General features: G+C 43.8%; 1 long non-coding RNA gene across 4 annotated transcripts; it reads left to right on the top strand.

The window, feature by feature from the left end:
- Positions 1 to 63: 63 nt before the first annotated feature.
- On the top strand, positions 64 to 12853 carry LOC121043571 (uncharacterized). Of its 4 annotated transcripts, none has more exons than XR_005796919.1 (4): positions 64 to 223; positions 8634 to 8905; positions 9869 to 10137; positions 11431 to 12853. It is a non-coding gene; the product is annotated as an uncharacterized LOC121043571 (long non-coding RNA). The 4 variants fall into 4 exon arrangements; XR_005796917.1 differs by having other exon boundaries at positions 11388 to 12853; XR_005796916.1 differs by having other exon boundaries at positions 9869 to 12853.
- Positions 12854 to 21152: the final 8299 nt, after the last annotated feature.

Genomic DNA, 21152 nt, shown 5'->3' with positions numbered 1-21152 from the left:
TAACCGACTGCGCCACCCAGGCGCCCCTAAAAGTTTCAATCATCTCTTGGGCTCACTTCTTAGGTGTTTGGATATCTGTAAATGATAAACAAGATGGCAAACAAATAAAAATCCAGAATGTGAGGCTTTCAGGTGAAATGGTCTTTAACCATGTTTCTGGCTACAGCCTTCATCAAAAGAATTTCTATCAGCAGGGGGAGCAGAGCTTAACATTAAGACGAAGGTATGTTCCTTTTTTATGATCATAATCCTGCTGAATTGATATGAAGCAGAAATGTGTGCAGAGATATGTCACCAAACAAAGGATCTCAGTTCCTCTATTTAAACGGGGAGTCATCTATAAGAAATTATTCTGCAGGATTTTTGACAACATATATGATGTTATTACTTCTCATAGAATTTCTACACAAAAGGTGCTTGGTTAATTAAATTATGTGGCAGGATTGTAACAGTTTCAGAATCCACCGATTTGGACATTTTAAAAAAATTCAGGTTTTTGTTTGAATTCCAGTTAACATGCATGGCAAAGTTGGTTTCAGGTGTAGAATTTAGTGATTCGCCACTTTCATCAACACCCAGGGCTCTGCCCAAGTGCCCTCCTTAACGCCCATCAGCCATGGAGCCCATCCCCCACCCACCTCCCTCCATCAACCCTCAGTTTGTTCTCTATAGTTAAGTCTCTTATGGTTTGCTTTCCTCTCGCTCTTTTCCCCTTCTTCTATGTTCATCTGGCTTTTTTTTTTTTTTTAATTCCACATAGGAGTGAAATCATATGCTATTGGTCTTTCTCCGATTGATTTATTTCGCCTTGCAGAATACGCTCTAGCTCCATCCATGATTTGGAGTTTTTTTATATTTTAGTTTTTTTTAATGTTTTTTATTTATTTTTGAGACAGAGACAGAGCATGAGCAGGGGAGGGGCAGAGACAGAGGGAGACACAGAATCCGAAGCAGGCTCCACGCTCTGAGCTGTTAGCCCAGAGCCCGATGCAGGGCTCAAACTCACAAACCATGAGATCATGACCTGAGCCGAAGTCGGACGCTTAACCGATTGAGCCACCCAGGCGCCCCTGGAGTTTTTTGATATTTTAATCACAGCATACATGAGTGTTATTGGGTTTTAAAAGTGCCACTGATCCTCTCCTTAGTGTTCACTGAGATTTACTTGCCCAGATTCAACAAACCACTCTCTGAGCTAGAAAAGAAATCCTATTCTTACAGATCCCACATCTTCACTGAGGGGGAAAGCCTGATTCATATGAAAACATAAGGCCAGGAGAGCTCAATATTGAGTTGCTGTTGAGACAGTTTCAGAAAAGAAAAACAACAAGTTGTGAGCTAGAAAGCTGTATCTCAGCACTGGTTCTTATATGCTAAAAACAGTAAGAAGAGGAAAAGCAGTAAGAGAAGAAAAAAAAAGCAAAAAAACGGATGCTCTGTTCCATAAAGTCATCTTCCTTGAAAACAGGAAATAGAAGAAAATCCAGGCAAAAGCTGATACAAGAGGGAGGTAATAGAATTGGCGAAAGTGGAAGGGAAGCTGGGAATGGAAGACACATTTCTAACGCCTACTTTTTCTTTATGTCTTAAAGCAAACATTTACGGAGCACCTGTTATGTGTCAGGCACTGTACTGGGTGCTGGGGACAGAGCTGAATAAGACTGACGTGGTCCTGGCCCCCCTGGGATTTCAGTGATGGGGAGGGGCAAAGGCAAGTAAGCAACTAAAGCGAATATAGCCCTTGTTAATTACTGCGAATGAAACAAAAATAGGAATAAGGAGTCGGGGGAAGAACATACTTCATGTAGAGTGGTCAGCCAAGGTCTTACCTGAAGAAGGCACTTTTACACTGAGATCGAAAGAAGGGCAGTAGCCACTAGAAATTCTGTTTCCGGCGTAGGGAACAGCATTGCAAAAACACCAGTCAGAATGAGTTTACGGATTAGGAACTGTGAGAAGGCAGCCATGGCTCCAGCAAGCTAGGCCTGGGGGGGTTGGGAGGGGGTGCGTGGGCACTGAGATGAGGCTGAAAACCTTGGGGCGAGGAACTAGGATTGTGTTCTAAGAGCAGCCGGAAGCCAGTAGAGAATTTTAAGAAGCGGAGTCACTGAGTCTGGTTTGGTTTTGAAACATCACCCTGGCTCTGCCTCACACCATATACAATAATTAACTCAAAATGGGTCATGGACCTAAATGTAAGAGCTAAAATTATAAAACATTTAGAAGAAAACCTGAGAGTAAATCTTTCTGACGTTGGATTAGGCAATGGTTTCTTAGCTATGACACCCAAGCATAAGGAAGCAAAGTAAACAGATAAATTGGAGTTCTCAGATATAAAAACTTCGATTTCAGAGCACACCATCACGAAAGTGAAAATGCAGCTCACAGAATGGAAGATAATGTTTGCAGATCGTGTAAGTTAAAAAAAAAAAAACAAAAAACTCTTACAACTCAATATTGAAAGGACCAAAAATCCAATAAAAAAAAAAAAAAAAAAGGCAAAAGACATTTCTCTGAAGAAGATATACAGGTGGCCAATAAGCACATGAAAAGATGCTCTACATCACTAAGCACGAGGGAAATGCAAATCGAAATCACAGTGACCTATCACTTCACACCCAGGAGGATGGCTATTTTAAAAACAAAACTAAAACCGAGAACAAGAACGGCAATAACAAAAGAGAAAGGAGGATCGTTGTTGCCAGGGTCTGAAAGGAGAAAGTAACGGGGTAGAGTTTCAGTTCGGGAAAAGGAAAAAGTTCTAGGGATGGGTCACAACGATGGTTGCACAACAGCGTGAATTGTACTTAATTCTGCCAGAACTGTAAGAGTTAAAATAGTAACTTTGATGTATGTTATGCATATTTTACCACAGTAAAGGAAGGTTAAAAGGGGAAGGGCAAAGGATTTAAACACACAGTTTTCCAAAGAAGATATACACATGGCCCATAGATACGTGGAAAGATGCTCAACATCACGGGTCCGTAGGGAAATGCAAATCAAAACCACAGTGAGATACCAGTTTTACACCCACCAGGGCTGACGACGTTCAAAAAAGCAGACCGTGACAAATGTTGACAAAAATGTGGAGAAATTGGCACCCTCGAATGTCGCTGGTCGGATTATAAGATGCTGCAACCGCTTTGGAAAACAGTTTGGCAGCCTCTCAAAAAATGTTAAACAGAGTTACCATGTGACTGAGTGATTCCAGCCCTAGGTACACACCCACGAAAATTAGAAACACAAGTAAACACAAAAATGTACACAAATGTTCCCAGGAGCATTTTGCATGATAGCCAGAGTAGAAACAACTCAAATATCCATCCGCTGATGAATGGATAAGCAAAATGTGATAGATCCATTCAGTATAATGGTATTCTGCCGTGAGAAGGAATAAAACAGATACATGCTACAACACGGATGAACCTTGAAAATATGCTAAGAGGCCAGAAACAAAAGACTGTATATTGTTGGATCCCGTTTATACCAAATGTCCGGAATAGGCAAATCCATAGAGACAAAAAGTAGATTAGTGGTTGTCAGGGAATAGAGAGAGACTGCTGATGGAGACAGAGTTTCTTTTCAGGATGATTAAAATGCTCTCAACCTGGATGGCGATGATGGTTGCACAAAGTTTTGAATATACTGAAACCCACTGAATTGTACACTTTAGATGGGCGAATTTTATGGTATGTGACTTATATCTCAATAAAGTTGCTATAACAAACAACATCGACCAGAAAGATCAACCTGGCTGGCTGCTTGATGGAGAAAACAGGAAGGATCCTTCAAGAAGTGATGTGGAACCAGGTGACCAGTTAAAAAGCTAGTAGAGACGTCAAGGCAAGAGGTGACAGTGAATCACCTGGGTGGGGAGTAAAGGAAAGGAGGAAGCACGGGTTTTGGTTTGGGTGAATGGGTCGTAGGGTGGGGCCATTTACCACCCATCCGAGAGAGATTTGGGTTTGGGTCCGAAAAGGAAAACCTGCACTAAATCATAATCCCAGTCCTATGAAGTAGGTACAGTTATCCCCATTTATAATTGGATAAATGAGGCTCAATGAAGTTCAAATAAATACCTTAATAATCATTAGCGCTGTGACTCACATCAGCCTGACTCTGACACCCATGCTCTTTTTTTGTTTGTTTTTTGTTTTTCCATGGCAGTACTTATTTATTTATTATTGTCAAGTTAGCTAACATACAGTGTAGTCTTGGCTTCAGGAGTAGATCCCCATGATTCATCACTTACGTACAACACCCAGTGCTCACCCCAACATGCGCCCTCCTCAATGCCCATCACCCATTTTTCCCACCCCCCCAACCCCCACCCCCATCAACCCTCTGTTTGTTCTGAGACTCAGTTTGAGTCTCTTATGGTTTGCCTCCCTCTCTGTTTGTGTCTCATTTTTCCTTCCCTTCCCATATGCTCATATGTTAGGTTTCTCTAGTTCACTTAGCATAATACCCTCCAGTTCCATCCACGTTGTTGCACATGGCAAGATTTCACTCTTTTTCATCACTGAGTAGTATTCCATTGTGTGTATATATACTACCTCTTTATCCATCCATCAGTTGTTGGACATTTGGGCTCTTTCCATAATTTGGCCATTATTGATAGCACTGCTATAAACATTGGGGTGCATGTACCCCTTTGAATCAGCTCTCCTGTATCCTTGGGATAAATTCCTAGTAGTACAATTGCTGGGTTGTAGGGTAATTCTATTTTTAATTTTTTGAGGAACCTCCACGCTGTTTTCCAGAGTGGCTGCAGCAGTTTGCATTTCCACCAACAGTGCAAGAGGGTTCCCCTTTCTCTCCATCCTCACCAACATCTGTTGTTTCCTGAGTTGTTAATTTTAGCCACTCTGACTGATGTGAGGTCATATCTCAATGTGGTTTTGATTTGTATTTCCCTGATGATGAGCGATGTTGAGCATCTTTTCATGTGTCGGTTGGCCATCTGGACTTTGGAAAAATGTCTTTTCATGTCGTCTGCCCATTTCTTCACTGGTTTATTTGTTTTTCAGACACCCATGATCTTTATTGCACATTATATGAGGAGAGATTTTTAAAAGATAAAAAAAGAAGGGAGAGAGAGAAATTGGGGGGGCACTGCTAGAAGGAGAAGACAGATGGGTCAGGCACCCCGTATGGAGCATTTTGCCACCTGGTTTTGACAAAAATATTTCTATTTATACTAATATTTATAGAAAATATTAGTATATGCTGTCACTAATAACCAGAGAACCTCAAAATGTCACCCTCAGCTCCCAGTCAGTAGTCGGAGGCTGTTAATTCTTCTCAAATTTGCTGACAGCCGTCTCCACGGACAGTGCTGCGGCTTCCTTGGGCCAGTGCCCCCTCACCTCTTGCAGGAGGTATTGCAACACCCTCCCAACCTTTGTCCTGTGGTCCCCCTGCCCCAGAAATGGGTGCTGGAGTGTGTGCAGACACACGCACACACCCCTCCCTCCTCATCCCTTCTCCATTGCTGGGGTGCTCTTTCTAAAATGCAAACCTGTCCATTTCATCACATGCCTTAAAACCCTTCAGGGAATCCTGGTGGCGCTCAGGATCAAGTTCAAGCACCTCAACCCGACTTACAAGGCCCTTCACTATCTTGACTCCATGTACCTCTTCAGCCTTTCCTCACTCTCCCCCCTTACCCACACCTGGCATCACACACCCTTACCCCATGGGCCAGCCACACTGAACTATTTTCAGTCCCCTAATGTACCATGCTCTTGCTGACCTCAAGCCTTAGCACGTGTCATTCTGGCTGGAATAGCCATCTGTGACAGTTGCATAGCTAACTCCTACACATCCTTTGGTCTTCCGTTGCCCTCCACGTCAGGGCTAGGTGCCCTTTGGACATTTCTCGTGGCCCTCTGCACAGCCCCTGTGGGCACAGTGGAATTAACGGGTGGCCAGCTGAGCCACCAGATGGAGAAGCAGTCTACAAGAGAGAATAAAGATCATAGGAAATGTAACGAAACCAGAAAAATCCTCTCTCCCAGAACCCTCTCGGAAGGACTTATCAGAATATTCTTTCCAACCACACAGTGCTATTAGGCCCACCCTGTACAAATGAAATGAAAGGCAGATCGATAAATAGATAGATGGGTAGCCAGATAGAAGGATAGATAGACAAACATTTCACATTTATTCATCTTTGGTCCACATCTTGTTGTTTCGGTCTAGCGGAGCCCTCAGATACAGGACCCGGGTTGGACTTCCAGGTCTTCTATTGCCAGCTGAAGGACCTACCCCATAGGCGTGTTGGGAGGACGATCAGAAGAAATCAAAAGAGGGAAATTATCTGGCATATTACCCCTCCCAGTTGGTGCTCAGTAAACACTAGTGATATTTATTGGCTCACTGGTTCATCAGTATTCTTTAAAACCTGAGTCCTATTCCCAGAGTATGAGGCTGTGCCTCAGCGTCATGCCAGCCGCACGCGTGACAGTGTATCTTCTGGTTTTCCATAATCACTCCCTCCCAGCTTCCTTCCTCATCCACACCTGCACCCCCCTCAATTTTAAGCTTTGCTTGGCTCAGGCGTCAGGCTCTCAGGATGACAAACCCACATCGCCACCTGGAGGACAGCATGAGAATCTGGGGAAGAATACCATTTCATGGCGCCAGATAAACTAACTCCGCTGTTCCGTGCTGGTGCTAACGAGGCCAAGTTCACAGGTTCATCCCCAAAGGAGCCAATTAGCTTTACACGGAGAGACACTTCAGAGCACAGCCCCAGTATCTAACCCTGGCCCCTGGTTCACACGCGTGTTGGTTAGAAAGTGGATTCATCAGGTCAATCCCATTTTCCATAATTTCTTAAAAAAAAAAAAAAAATCCATCTGTAAGGCCGTGTGGAGACAAGACAAACAAGATCTGCTCTCTAGTTTTAGGGAATCTTCACCTGCAGGAGTGTTCCCCCAAATGATTCCCGAGATATCAGCGGGAGTTATGAGAATAGAGGCTCCACTGTGCTAAATCAGTTTTGGAAACACTGATCTAATCCAAGTCAGGCAGGTTCTCTCATGGAAGGGTTTCCTAGAGCCTTTAACATGCTAATAGGCACTGTTAATTTTCCAATAAGGAAATGTGTGTGCAGTGTTTCCCAGATTTGGATGGCCATAAGACTTACCCCCAGCCCCCCAGTCTGTAAAAAAGAAAAGAAAAGAAAAAGAATAGTAATGAGTCTGCTGGCCCTGGGTATGGCTGCTTCCACTGGAACATCTATTTTAAGAAGCAACTCATCCACGGGGAAAAGTTCACAGTCTATTGCTAGGTTTAAAAAAAAAGCAGACTAAAGAACAGTATCCCATTTTGAAAAGACAGAACAAAGATGTCCATACACTTGAGAGGAAAAAAACTGAAAAGACATAAACCAAAATGTTAACCCCGGTGATCTTTATGCTGGAGTGCCCATTGTTTTTCTGTGTTCTTTACATGTTTTTCAAGGGTTTTTTTGTATTGAATATGCATGTGTATTTTATTTTTTTAAGTTTATTTATTTTTGAGAGAGAGAGAGAGAGAGAGAGCACATGAGGGAAGGGCAGAGAGAGGGAGAGGAAGAGAGAGAATCCCAAGCAGGCTCTGTTGCTGACAGTGGGGCTTGAATCCACAAACCATGAGATCATGACCTGAGCAGAAATCAAGAGTCGGACGCTTAACTGACTGAGCCACCCAGGCACCCCACTTATAAATTTTAAAAGAAAAACAACAAAGCACATGTTCTAGGATAGTATACCATCTTTGTAAGACTATTATTATAGAATCCTAGCAAGAGCTAACATTTTCTGAAGGCTAAGTGCCTGGCATATGAATTATCTAGATTATCTTGTTTAAACTTCACATGAATCGTATGAGATGAGGTGCTATTTTTTGTCCCAATTTAAAAATGGAAAATTAAAGAAAGAAACAAACCCTGTGGAACCAGAATTTGAACCCATTACTTTCCTCTTTGCTGTCTATCCTGCTCCCCCAAGACACACACACACACACACACACACACACACACACACGCCATGAAAAAGAGAGATGGTGCTTTTCCTCCGGGGAGAGGGACTCTTTGAAGGCAATGATGCTGTGTGCTGTCACTGTGCCACACGGCTACTAGCTGCCATTTATTAAATGCTCACTGGTGCCAAGAATTATTCTGAGTCCTTTGATATATATAAACATGTAAACTGAATAGCAGCTGGGCTCTCCAGACTTTTAAGATCTGCCTTCTGCAGCATTGCTTGGGCCACCTCTCTCTTCTTTCTCTTTCACTGGCCACTAGAAGCCCTGACAACTACTGGGTGAGGCCATTCAGCCCTCTCCAGCCACTAGAGCCGTGTTCGGCTCCAATTCTACCGCAGTTAACATGCTCCTTTAAACAAGCTTTCTACCCAGCTGCATGCTAGTACTCTTTCTCTCTCTCTGTCTCTCTTCTCTCTCTCTTTTCCCTCTCTGGGAAGAGGCCCAAAGGAAAATTCTATTTCCTCACTGGTATGAAGTATGCCTACCTTCCTTAAAAGGCAGAAGTGTCTATCATCAATTGGGGGTTAAAATACTCTCTTTTTTTTGTCCATCACAGGTGCATTTGCAAAGTCGTTTCTTTCATTAATTCCATTTTACAGATGAGGAAATTGAGGGCAGGTAATTTGCCCAAGGTACCAAGCAAGTACACGCTGGACCACTATTTTGAACCAGGGCTGTCCAGGTCCCCGTGTCACCAAGATTCAGAGGAAAACTGGCCCACTTTGAACTGCCAGACATAGAAACTTCCCTGAAGATATGGCTCTTGCTCTATGGAAAATCTGTCAGGCTGACTCAGTTTCTCTAGCACAAGTGAAAACGAGCTGGTTAGAACAGACCGGTTTGAAGCAAGTGTACAATTCCTCGCCTTCAGGTAAGAAATCTGGTCCTGCAAACCAGTTTTATGTGATTTAACTGCTTACCTCAAGGACAACAGTAGCCCTCTGATAGAAAACCCCTCCTTTTTCTCTGTTCCCCATCCCCACTCCTGTTGCCTTCTTCTCAATCAGGCCACCATCCACATTGGAAAATCACTCTTTTTTTTTTTTTTTTTTTTAATTATGGGAGATCTTTTCCTCTGTGAGACTTGGCTCTGGACAGAGATGATTACTAGATCCTTTCCCTCACTGGGTGGCATCTTTTAGCCCAGCCTGAGGTCCCAGGCTCCTGCAAAGTTGAATAAACCAGTTCTTTTGTCTTTGGGTTGACTTCCAGGTGAGCTAGCAGCTGAATTTCCCCGCCAGCTGGGCCTTAAAGGGCAAACAAGGCTCAGGGCAGAAGGCATCACGAAGCGATCTTGGACAACGTGCGTTCTTCATTACATCTGCAAAATGCCACTGGCACCTTTGACCAAACATTAATACCGCACGGCTTTGACATCTTGTGATATAGCTGGAGTTTGAGGAGTGGGGCTAAGGGTTGATTGGGGTCCCCCAAAATAAATCTTTTCTACTGCCATGAAGCAGTTACAGTTGCACAACTGAAATACCAGCCCTTTGGAAAAGCTATCAAACCCACTCATGCAGTTGGGTAATATCATCATCCAGAGTACTTCCTAGATGCCTGGTGTTCGAAGCACTGTGCACAGCAAGTTGAGCAGACACAATCTATTATGCGAGACATTTCCGAGGCAGGATATATGTTTCTGATGCTGGAAGTGAAACTGGTTCAGACAGATGTCAAAGTACCCCTCATAGGATAGTGCATATATGTATATATGTATATATGCACTAACATTTATTGGGTCCCCTTCCATTTGCCAGGTCTGTGCTATACATCTCACATCATTTTCAGAGCAACCTTTGAAGGAGGGGCTATTGTTACCCCTGTTTTACAGATGAGGAAACATAGGCTCTTAGATATTAAGTAACCAGCCAAGAAGATACAGCTAGTAAATGATGGAGCAGAATTGAAATCCAAGCCCCCTTGACACCATGGTTCACACCCGTAATCACTGCACCCTACTTGTACAACTCATGTGGAGTGGCTCCAGCATGAATTTTGGAGTTTGGGAGCTGGATAGCCCCAGAGTCACATTCTCGCTTTATTACTCAGTTGGACCACATAACCAACCTTTCTAAACGTTGGTCTCTTCATCTGCAAAAGGTAGGAACCTTAATGCTTAGCTTTCAGGGTTGTGAGTAAAGAAGTACTTTTGTAACCATATTGCATCCAAAGACCTGGTTCAGTCTCAGAACCGGAATCCCTTTGCACAGCAGGAACACAAAGCTCTTACAACAATAACTGCTGTTGTGTTTTGTTTCACTTACAAAGCCTCTAGCCCATGGTACACATGCAATAAGTATGTAGCTATTCGAATTCTTGTTTTTAAATATACTTTCAAGTTACATCTTTAAATAACTAACTCAATTTATCTGATTGAAATGTTACTTAAATCAAGCTCCTTCTCTACCCCATCCTCCACGTTTTAAAAGACTCTCAGTCGTTTCTCCTCATTTGTACTGAAACAGAGTGAGATGTATAGCAGAAGCACGATCTCAGCCTCAAGCTACGTCCCTCGAAATTTTAGATTGACTTGTACATATTTAGAAATCTGAATAAATAAACCCCCAGGACCAAGATGCTCCTGGAAAAGAAGTCAAGAGGTGAGGCCCACCTACTGGCCTGGTTTGAGTACAAGGACAACCTCAGGGTTGGAGAGGAAATGGATCTGTGCCACACAGATTTTCCACTGACCCAGCTCATGGGAATTTCTGTCTGATTTGACACAGCAGTCCCTACTTCTTCCTTCTTCCAAGATTTTCCTGTATAAGACTCTTGTCTTGCTATAATTTAACCTTCACACAGCAGCCGGAAGGGTCTCTCTAAAATGTAAATCAGATCCTGCCAACTGCCCTGCCCTATTTAAAACTTCCAACAGCTACCCACTGCATGGTTAAAATCCAAACCCTTTATCATGGCTTACAAGATCCTTACAAAAGTTGCCCCTGACTACCTCTTTAAACTCATTTCTTTCCACCTGTCACTTCATTGTGACACTCCAGCTATAATGGCCTTCTTCTATCATTCCTGCCTCAGGGCATTTGCCCTTGGTGTTCCTTCTTCCTAGAACCCACCTTAGCTAAAACAGCCTTCCCAGAAACTCTTATTACACTATCCTAGGCCATCTGTCTTCATAGTACTTACCAGCACGGGAAATTAGCTTGTTGGAATATAAGCTCTAGTATCGGGAATGGTAGCTGGTAAACAGTAGGTTCTCACTGTTCTCTGCACCCATCCTCCTCCCTCCCCTGCCAGTTTCCAATCCCTGCTCTATACCCTGGATTTCAGCACAGCTCTGCCCATCTTGGCTTGGTAACCCACTTGGATTTCATTGTCTGTTTTTCTGACCTCAGCCCAGTTGACTCTTTTGACTCCATTTGACTCCCGGTCCTTCAGATTCCTTGGATTTCAGAATCATTCAGAATGTTGCTTGAGAAACACTTCTGCCATCCTAGCCTGGCCCCAAGCCCATTTCTCAGTGAAAGAGCTCCGTCTGCTAGCTCATGTGGGAGCAGCCATCTACACTGGCTCTCAGGACTATAGAAGTCTTCACCCGAAGAGGCCCACTTTGACCACTGGACCTTGAAGCAGTTAAAGTAAAAACAGAAACACACGCTATTTCAAAGGAGGCAAGATCCCTTCTCAGTGACTTTCTTCGTATCAGGCAGCCCAAACCACTGGGCTATCCAGAAAATAGGACTGTCGGGATGTGACTGAAGCTTGTCTGACCAGACCAATTGTCTGGCCCTGGAACGATGCTTCCATCTCATTCTGGGGGTGGCCATCATGAGACAGTCTATCACACATGGTATCACACAATGATTCCCTGCTACACGCAGAAAGCCACAACCGAACTCCATGATCTAAACTCCATGATCCATACTAGGTGTCAGATATTTTATGGTCATGCTTCCACTTAATTTTCACAATAAAATTAAGGTAGATGATTATCCCCATTTAACAGATAAGAAAATCAAGGCTCGGAGACAGGTAAAGTCATTTGCTCAAGGTCATGTAACAAATGAGTGGGAGAACCTGAATTTCTGATTCCAAAGTTCATGCGCACAATCCCAACCCTCTACGTATTCAATCATGGATCTCTTCTCACACACACGCACACACACACACACACACACACACGCACACACAATTATATACTCCTCAAGAGCTGGAATTTATTTCCTGTTCATCATTCACATAACACAGGGACTGACCCTTAGCGAATGGTCAGCATATTTTGCAAATGCGATCCTGATACTATTGCATTAATGTTATAATTTATATATACTATAATTAATAGATTAATATAAACATGCACGGCCATAACACTCCACTGTTGGCTTTCCTATTCCCTGCTACTGGTCATTTGGACTACTTCTAATTTTCAGTTTTGCTGTCCAATACAGTAACTTGCTCTTACTAGAACATGGCGTGGGAGGGAGTGAGGAGTAGAAGATGAACGTAATAAAGGAAAAATAACCCTGCGTCTTTCATGGGACCATTCAGAGGGAATCCAATTAAGTAACAGACTAATTACACAAAATAGAGAAATAATTCTGGGATTATGATAACAAAATTGCCAGGCTTTTCTAGTAATCTTCAATACCACAAGTTTCATTAGAAAAGCAGATGTGTTTATTATATTGTAAAATACCCAATACTATCCTCGTTAGGCAAGATTCAAAATGTTTTCAAAACTGAATACTGGTGTACAAAACAGAAGTGTCAAAATTCTATAAAGGAAAAAATATGTGGCTATCTTTTAGCACACTGAATTTGGTTAGTCATGTGCCAGAAGTATTAAAATATATATACAGCACTTTTGGTCTGTGGTTTCTGGTTCACATTTTTAATCTGGTTTCCTGAGTGCTTTTGTTGAACAACCCTCAGGTACCCTCTAGTGGATGAGATGAAGAATGGCTTGGGGCCAAAGGCACCATTTGTTACCCGTTTGTGTGTTATATGCCTAAAAGTAATCATAACTTGCACTTCTAGACCTATGTGAAGGATATAGGAATAGTGATTATTTTAAAAGAAATACTTCATATATTTAAGCCATTCCTAATGGCAGACTTTACTTTTAGATTTATTAGCATTAATAGTTTTTGGTCTGCTGGTTTATTTTATCTTAAATAACTGTTACTTTTCCCAGTCTCCTTTGAAACATGAGCAAAAAATTAATAGGATGGTTTTAATCATCTTAAATAGGTCATTAAATATCTTTTCAAAGAACCCATAGGTAGGTTAAAGAAAGTTGTTAATTTTTACCCCAATGCAGGAAATTCTAAAAGGAACAATATAGCCCAGGAATAATTTCTGCCTTAAGGAGACTTCAAAATGACATAAGCAGAGATCACCATTTTCCAAATGTGGTCTGTGAGATACTAGCTCCCCGATGCATTGATGGGGAGGGGCCGTGTCTTTTAGCTGAAAGACATTTCAGAAGATTAACTCACTTCCCTTGTTTTCTTTCTATGCTCAGCTCATAAATTTCTGATAATTTGCCTTTCTGTGCTACTTGCTCGTGGGAAAGGAACGCAGTGGGCCATGAAACACAAGCTTTTCAGGCAGCTTTACAGGTTATCATTGTGAACTTAATTGTCGGCATTCCTATTTACGTAGACGTAACTACACATGTGTTCCTGTATATGTATAGTTATTTGCTAGCTAGTTAGTGGATACAGTCATAGCAAACATATGAAACTCAACGCTTTGGGGGGCCGGGTTGGGGGTACGAATGCATTTCACTTTCAAAGCCATACCTTCCCTCATATTAAAAAATTTTACAACATGCATGTTTAACTTCTGTAAGCGGAAATATGGACACACACACACTAATCATTCTATTCAATTGTAGAAGCTGAGAGAGAAAAACATTTCCCTAGCAATGGCCCCAAATGCATCTCTGGAGCTCCACATGCCCAGCCTCACTCATCTCTCCTAAGCCCAGCCCACCCACCTACCTTCCGTGTTCTCTCCAAAAATCTCCTGTGTTTGTTTATACCCAAAAGGCAAGACCTGGCTAGATGGCCCTTGCCTCCTTCTTGGAGCTGAAGTTTAGAGCGCCCCCTTGAGGCTTAAAGACTACACAGTGCAACCCAGTGCGACCCAGCTGTGGTTGTTTCAGAAGACACCACCCAACAAAGGGAGTTGGTGTCACAGCTGAGACCAAGACAGTCCCTTGAGACTGTCTTGTCACTGCTGACGTTGTTCTTCCCAGCAACCTTCAAGCCCTCTGTAGTAAGAGTTTCTCTCGCTGAAAAATGTAAAGGTCATCCTCACCAGACTCAAAATTTCTACTTGCACTCTCTCTCTCAATCCCTCTCCCTCTCTCTCTTCTCCTCCCGTGCCCCTTTCCCTGTTTTTCTCTGAGCTCATGCACACGCACCCACACACACACCACCGGCGTCCGGTATTGTAAGTTCACCCCCCAATTACAGCTGCACTCTCTGGGTGCTGACAAAGTTAGGTTTCTGCATCAGTAGAATGAAGACCAGGTCCCAGGTCAAGATGAACTCATTAGAATAAGTGCCATCCCACGGAGCTCTGTCTAGAGGCTGAGCCAGTTCCCCTTGTGACACCCTGTCTGCCTCGTTTTCTGCTTTCTTCAAAGTGAAACAAGAACCTAATCTCCACGATGTAACGGCACGTCAACATTTATTGAAGGTTTAACATAAGCCAGGAAACGTTCTCTGTGTCTTATTTTTATTTATTATCTCGTTGAATCCTCACAACAACCCCTGAAGTAGTACTATTCTTCTCCCCATGTTATAGACGAGAAGACTGACGGGCCCAGAACTTAAATAACTGGTCCAGAGCAATACTAATGCATGCTCAGCGTCTGGCAAGAAAGGCACATGAAATTTATATGGTGTGACTCTGTTGGAAATATTTAATCGAGGGCTCTTCCGTCTGCACCTAGGACAGGCTCACCTCAGGATTTTTGCACCGGGATGCTTGTGCTTGCTTCCTAGATGGCCAGAGTGCCAGAAGTTGTTGATGCTATTTTCTTTCCAGGTTTCTTTGGGGGGAAATGTTATTTTATGGTAAGACCAACGGGTATATTAAGGAGTATAATGCAAAATTTTGGAGTTTTTTAAAGATAAATGCAAAAAAAGATCAAATACAACTAAAAGCATCCCTCTAGTGAAGGGCTGCAACACTGAATCTTCTAGGTTTATGCTTCTCACGCTTTACGGTCCCCGTGTCTCACCCGTGGGCAGGGTTGGCTCCATGGGTGTGAGACCTGGGTAGTCCCACCCACATTCGGTTTAATGCTCTCCTGCCACCATCTTGAAATGCTTACTGATTTTTAAACTGAGGGCTTCGCATTTTCATTTTGTATTGGGCCCTACCAATTATCTAGCTGGTACTGTCTGAAGATCTTGCTAAAACGCAGATCTTGATTTGGCATGTCTGGGGTAGGGCTGAGGTTCTGCCGTTCTCACAGACTCCCACGTAATGCCTGCTGCTGGTCCGAGGACCACACTTTGAGTGGCAAGACCCAGCCTTTCACTATATCCCACAGTTTGTGATACGTAACTGGGAAAGTCCGAGAAGCCGTGGAGAAGGGGGACAGTGAAATCCTAGAAGTCAAATTCATAGTCATTAAAAGCATGGGTCTTTCCTGCCACCTACTCTGTATGATTCCACAAATTACTTTATCCTCCTTACGGTTTAGTTTTCCCATCAGCAAGAGGAGCAATCACCTCAGAGGATAGTTGTGGAGATTAAGTGTATGAGACATCTCACATTCAGAGTTCAATAGAGATAACTGCCCAAATGCTGTAAATAGTAACTACGCGTAAGACCACGATGGAAAAGAAAACTTGCAGGATGTCTCTTTCTCCATATTAATGACGCCTCCCACTTTCCAGTCTCTCCTCCTTGCATCCAGGCAAATACTCTTGGGGGAAGCAATTTTGTTAAGGAAATATTATATAAACACTGCTTATTCTTTATGGGAACCTACCTTGCTATCGGTCTTGGGAAATGCTATCGGTCACAAGACTGTAAATACTCTATCAGTTTGCTAGAACTGCCATAATAAAGTACCACGGACTGGGTGGCTTAAATAATAGACATTTATTTTCTCACAGTTCTGGCAGCCAAAGGTCCAAGATCAAGGTGTGCACAGGGTTGGTTTCTTCTGGGCCTCTTCCCTTGGCTTATAGATGGTCTCCATCTTCCTTTGTCTTCACATGGTCTTTCCTTCTGTGAATGTCCGTGTCCCAACTTCCTTTCTGTATAAGGACATCAGCCATATTGAATTAGGACTCACCCATAGGGCCTCATTTTACCTTAATCACCTCTTTCATGTCTCTACCCTCGACTATGGTCACATTCTGAGGTCCTGGAGGTTAGGGTTGGTTTACAGACTTTGGGCCACAACAGATACAGAGGAAAAAACCAAGCAGAAGTAACATGTGTCAGTGGGTCCATATGCAACCCATTCCTGATTTGAGCATTCACTGCAAAGTATCCTTCATTCTTCAGTGAATATTATGCGCTGAGGATGAGGACCCCCTCCCTGGCCAGGAGGCAGGGGCAGCATGCATGGGGGGCTTTCAAGTCCAACAGAGCTGGCTCTGAATCTCTGCTGTGTTACTGACCACCGAAAACCTGGGCAAGTTACTTCATGTGGCTGGGTCTTAGTGTTCTTTCCTGTAAAATGAGGATCCCAATAATGCCTGCCTTATAGGGGTATTGTAAAGATGAAAAGCAGATCTTTTCTTTCTTATTTAGCAAAAGAAATTGCCAGCAGTTTGGCACTGGTTACCTTAAAAGAAGTCTTTAGAGCCTTCCCTACCTAAGGAAACTCTGAGTGGGCCTCCTGTGTAACTGAGTGAAGGCCCCCTCCTTGTATGCAAGATTCTGGGGAGTGTTAGGGACCAGTTTGCAGAGTGAGCCCAGGGATCTTCTGGGAGAGAACAGACTGATTCCTTTCCATATCCCCAAACCTTCCCTCTGAGAGCTCAAGCTGGAGGTGGTATATGAAGGTGAATGCAGGCAACTCAGAAAAGGATCCAGAAAGGCAATGGGTCCAACTGAATCAAGAGATGTGGGACTTATGACCTGCCTTGGCAATAAACCTCGAAAGGAGAGTATCAGATGGGGATTCTGGGTCTGTTAAGTGTCTGTGCTATGATGGGTTCTGCCTGTCCCTCAAGGCTGGTATATTTTAAGAACGATAACCCTGGAGGTACAGCTATATTGGGAAAAACAAGGGTGTCTCAACTGAACGTAACCCAGACGCCTCCCATTCCCTTGAAAAACTGCCAGGGGGGACCAGGGTTGGTGAGCTGAGGCCCCGCCTCTGCAGCATCTCAAGCAAGGATTGGACAGTGTGTCGGTTCTGCTGCTACCATCTCACGAGGTTCTTGAGAAGCTGAGTCCCATCCTCACTATCCCTGAGTAGCCTGGCTTCTTGTGGATGCAGCTCCATGGGGGAACACAATGAGAATCGAGGATGATCTGGCTCTGAGTCTCCTTAGGGAGTGTTGTCCTGGGGGTGCGCCGCCCATCCTCAAAGAATCCCTTCTCTCTTCCTGCGGGAGATTCCACTCCAGTGACTGGGGCTCAAGAGCAGAGAACAGCCATGCTGAACTCCCATGCTTTGGCCACCATGACCAGCTTCCGATGCACTCAGTACCCTTCATGCAGTCAATCCACTGAAATAGGACCAAACCCGTCTGAACTTCTTGCCACGGGACATATGTCAGGGCTCCTGGACACCTAAAAGAAAGGCAGATGGAGCCCTGGGACAAGTCCATAGGACTTCTGAACTTCCGGATCCTACCAGCAGGTGGGGCCGCAAGCAGTGCAATCTGGGAACTGAGACCTTCGTATCCAGTAAGAGGAAACCCTCAGACAGGGAGTAAAGTCTCTAACATACAGTAAGTACCTTTAAAAAAAATGGTAGGTAGTATTATGGGAAAGGTGATTACTCACATAATACCACCACCACCACCATCACCATTATGTTTTCACAGAATGGAAAGAAGAGAAGGAATTTCCCCCCACTAGCAGAAGAATGAAACTCCAGTCAGGAATATCATTTTTCCTCCACCTTAAAGGATTGAGTGGATGGTATGAAAAGTCTTTAAGTACCCTCCCTTTCCTTGTCACCTCTCCTTCTACCCTTACTCCTTAACATTCAGTCGCCTACTATAGCTATAACCATAGCAACCCAGCTGGTGGGAAATGATGGGAACTCCTACTCATTCTTATAGAGTCAGGTAAGTCTTCACCTTATCCGTGAAGCCTCCTTCAATCCTCACTTCAGCCTCAGAGGAGACCATCTCACAGCTACCGCGGCATGGCTGGCCATTGCACACCTGTATGGGAACATCTATTGCATGCATTCAAAACTCTGCTTGCTTGCTTGTCTCTGTCACAACACCATGACCTTTTTGGGCATATTTGCACGCCCACTGCTTGGATTAGTGCCTGGCGCATAGAAGCTGCTCAGTGCGTTTCATGAATGTCGGAAATGTAAGGGAGGTGGGTAGGAGAGTGCACTGAATTGCCTTCGGAGGAGGTGGGAGGCAGGTTGTCGCAGGAATGGAGTCAAGCCAGAGTGGCCTAAGGGGCACTAACAGCTAACAACTAGGGGCACTAAGGGAGGAGATGGGAAGCATGTCCTCAGCCAGCACTCAGGCTGCCAAGAGGAGCAATGGTAGCTAAGAAACTAGAGAAAAGCAATGGGGGTAGGAACAGAATAGAGGTGGCGGGATCGCTTGGGGAGGGAGAATTGAAGTCCAGATCAGCGTGCAGCCCTTGCAACAGGTTAGGACAAGGGATTCAAGACTGAGACTTGGTGGGAGGGGGCTCGAGTCCTGTTTTTATTTATTTATTTTGAATTTATTTATTTAAACTCAAAGTTAGTTAACGTATAGTATAGTATTGGTTTCAGGAGTATCAAGTCCTATTTTTAAGTGGTGATGACTGCTTAGTGGGCGGGGGGGGGGGGAGCGGGGAGTTTAAACAGAGGAAAATCTCTGTGCAGATTTCCTCTCCGTTGGCTCAGGGCGGTGAGAAAAGAATCAATCCAGAGTGTACACCTTTGTGGTCACACTTTTAACCTTTAAACTGCTAAATTACAGACATCATCTCATTTAAAAGCAAATATGAAGTGATAGTCAAGCAGACCGGGGTTCAAATCCCCGAGTGTTCCACTTATTAGCTATGTGAAAGAGAACATTCAGAATAATGTATGTAAAGTGCTTAGGACGGGGCCTGACACAGGTAGACATCTAAGACCAACTTCATCCTTGGTCCCACTTTCCAGCGCCAGCCAGGGCTGTGTTTCTCAAATGCTTCTTTCTAAATCCATTTTTTTTTTTAAATTTTTTTTTCAACGTTTATTTATTTTTGGGACAGAGAGAGACAGAGCATGAACGGGGGAGGAGCAGAGAGAGAGGGAGACACAGAATCGGAAACAGGCTCCAGGCTCTGAGCCATCAGCCCAGAGCCTGATGCGGGGCTCGAACTCACGGACCGCGAGATCGTGACCTGGCTGAAGTCGGACGCTTAACCCACTGCGCCACCCAGGCGCCCCTCTAAATCCATTTAAACTGCACCGAATCTTACAGTGATTTATTTTTCAAATGAGGCGTGAGTTCTCAATCTGATCGCACAATCCCAAATTATGAGCACAGGTGTCTTCTTTCAGGGTCTGCAGAAGATCACGTGCATACTCGCAAGCTTTGGAACTATATTCTTCTTCTTTCCCTCATCTGTTACCTGGTGGATGCAATCTGTGCCATTTTATTTTCCTGTTCTTTCACCTTTGAGTGATGAGGCAATAATCGTTCCTGCAGGAGCATTTACTCAGCCAAGCTATTTCGCCAGCCTTTCGCCCTCAAATATACTCTTTGTTCCCCAACTGAAAATTGGGCTGTCTTTCATGAACAGAGATGACACTGTGACACTCTTCACCTTCAATGGGCTTTGTTAGTTTTCTTACAATAGCAATAGGTTGTAAGCTATCCACAAACCGTTTCACTTGGGATCTCAGCCTTATTAGTAAGAAACATGATTGGAGGACCGAAGCAGTAGGCTGGAAATTTGTGCAATTACAATTCCAACCTTAGCCATAAAACTGTCACATATCAAAGGATGGATGGCAGGACATATAGACGGAAATTTCAAATAAGAAATCTCAAGGATGGCTCTCTTTGTATGATAACCATCTTACATGAGGAAGGAGGAGGAAGTGGCCTCCTCTATATTATATCATTAATCTACTCTCAGCACATCCCCTGGCATTTGTCAGTCCTGTAGAGTAACAACGAGATTCTGTAAATACACTGAAAAACACAAGGTGCTTAAAGAGCTGAATTTCTTTTTTTTTTTTTTTCAACGTTTATTTATTTTTGGGACAGAGAGAGACAGAACACGAACATGGGAGGGGCAGAGAGAGAGGGAGACACAGAATCGGAAACAGGCTCCAGGCTCCAAGCCATCAGCCCAGAGCCCGACGCGGGGCTCGAACTCCCGGACCGCGAGATCGTGACCTGGCTGAAGTCAGATGCTTAACCGACTGCGCCACCCAGGCGCCCCGAGCTGAATTTCAATTTGGGGCCAAAATGAAGGGCAAAACACCCATGCCATCCATTTCACTATTGAGAGATATTTGGACATACCCAATAACACTCTTTGTGTCTTAAAGCTGGTCACAGAAAAATGAGCCATACCAGGATATCCCAACAAATTCGAGTCTACAGGTGTTTCATTCCCAAATGAAGGCGGGTTCTGGACGGATGTTGCCACTTTTTAAATGCCTTAGCCTAGACAAGTCACGGAACCTCCATTGTCTTGTCTATAAACTGAGAGAAATAACAATAAAGGAGAGGTGATAGTTTACCAGAAAAGATAGAATGATAAGACTAAAAATATATACTTAGAAAATAGATAGGTGGCTCCAGTTAAAACATCTTAAGGTCCTGGGGCACCTGGGTTGCTCAGTCAGTGAAGCATCTGACTCTGAATTTCAGTTCAGGTCATGATCTCACGGTTCGTGAGTTCAAGCCCCATGTTGTGCTCTCTGCTGTCAGCCTAGAGCCCACTTCAGATCCTCTGTCCCCCTCTCTTTCTGCCCTTACCCTGCTTGTGTG

The sequence above is a fragment of the Herpailurus yagouaroundi genome, unplaced genomic scaffold (assembly GCF_014898765.1).
Source record: "Herpailurus yagouaroundi ecotype Mexico unplaced genomic scaffold, PumYag 187, whole genome shotgun sequence".
Lineage (NCBI taxonomy): Eukaryota > Metazoa > Chordata > Mammalia > Carnivora > Felidae > Herpailurus > Herpailurus yagouaroundi.
This window is presented reverse-complemented; position numbering and strand designations above follow the sequence as displayed.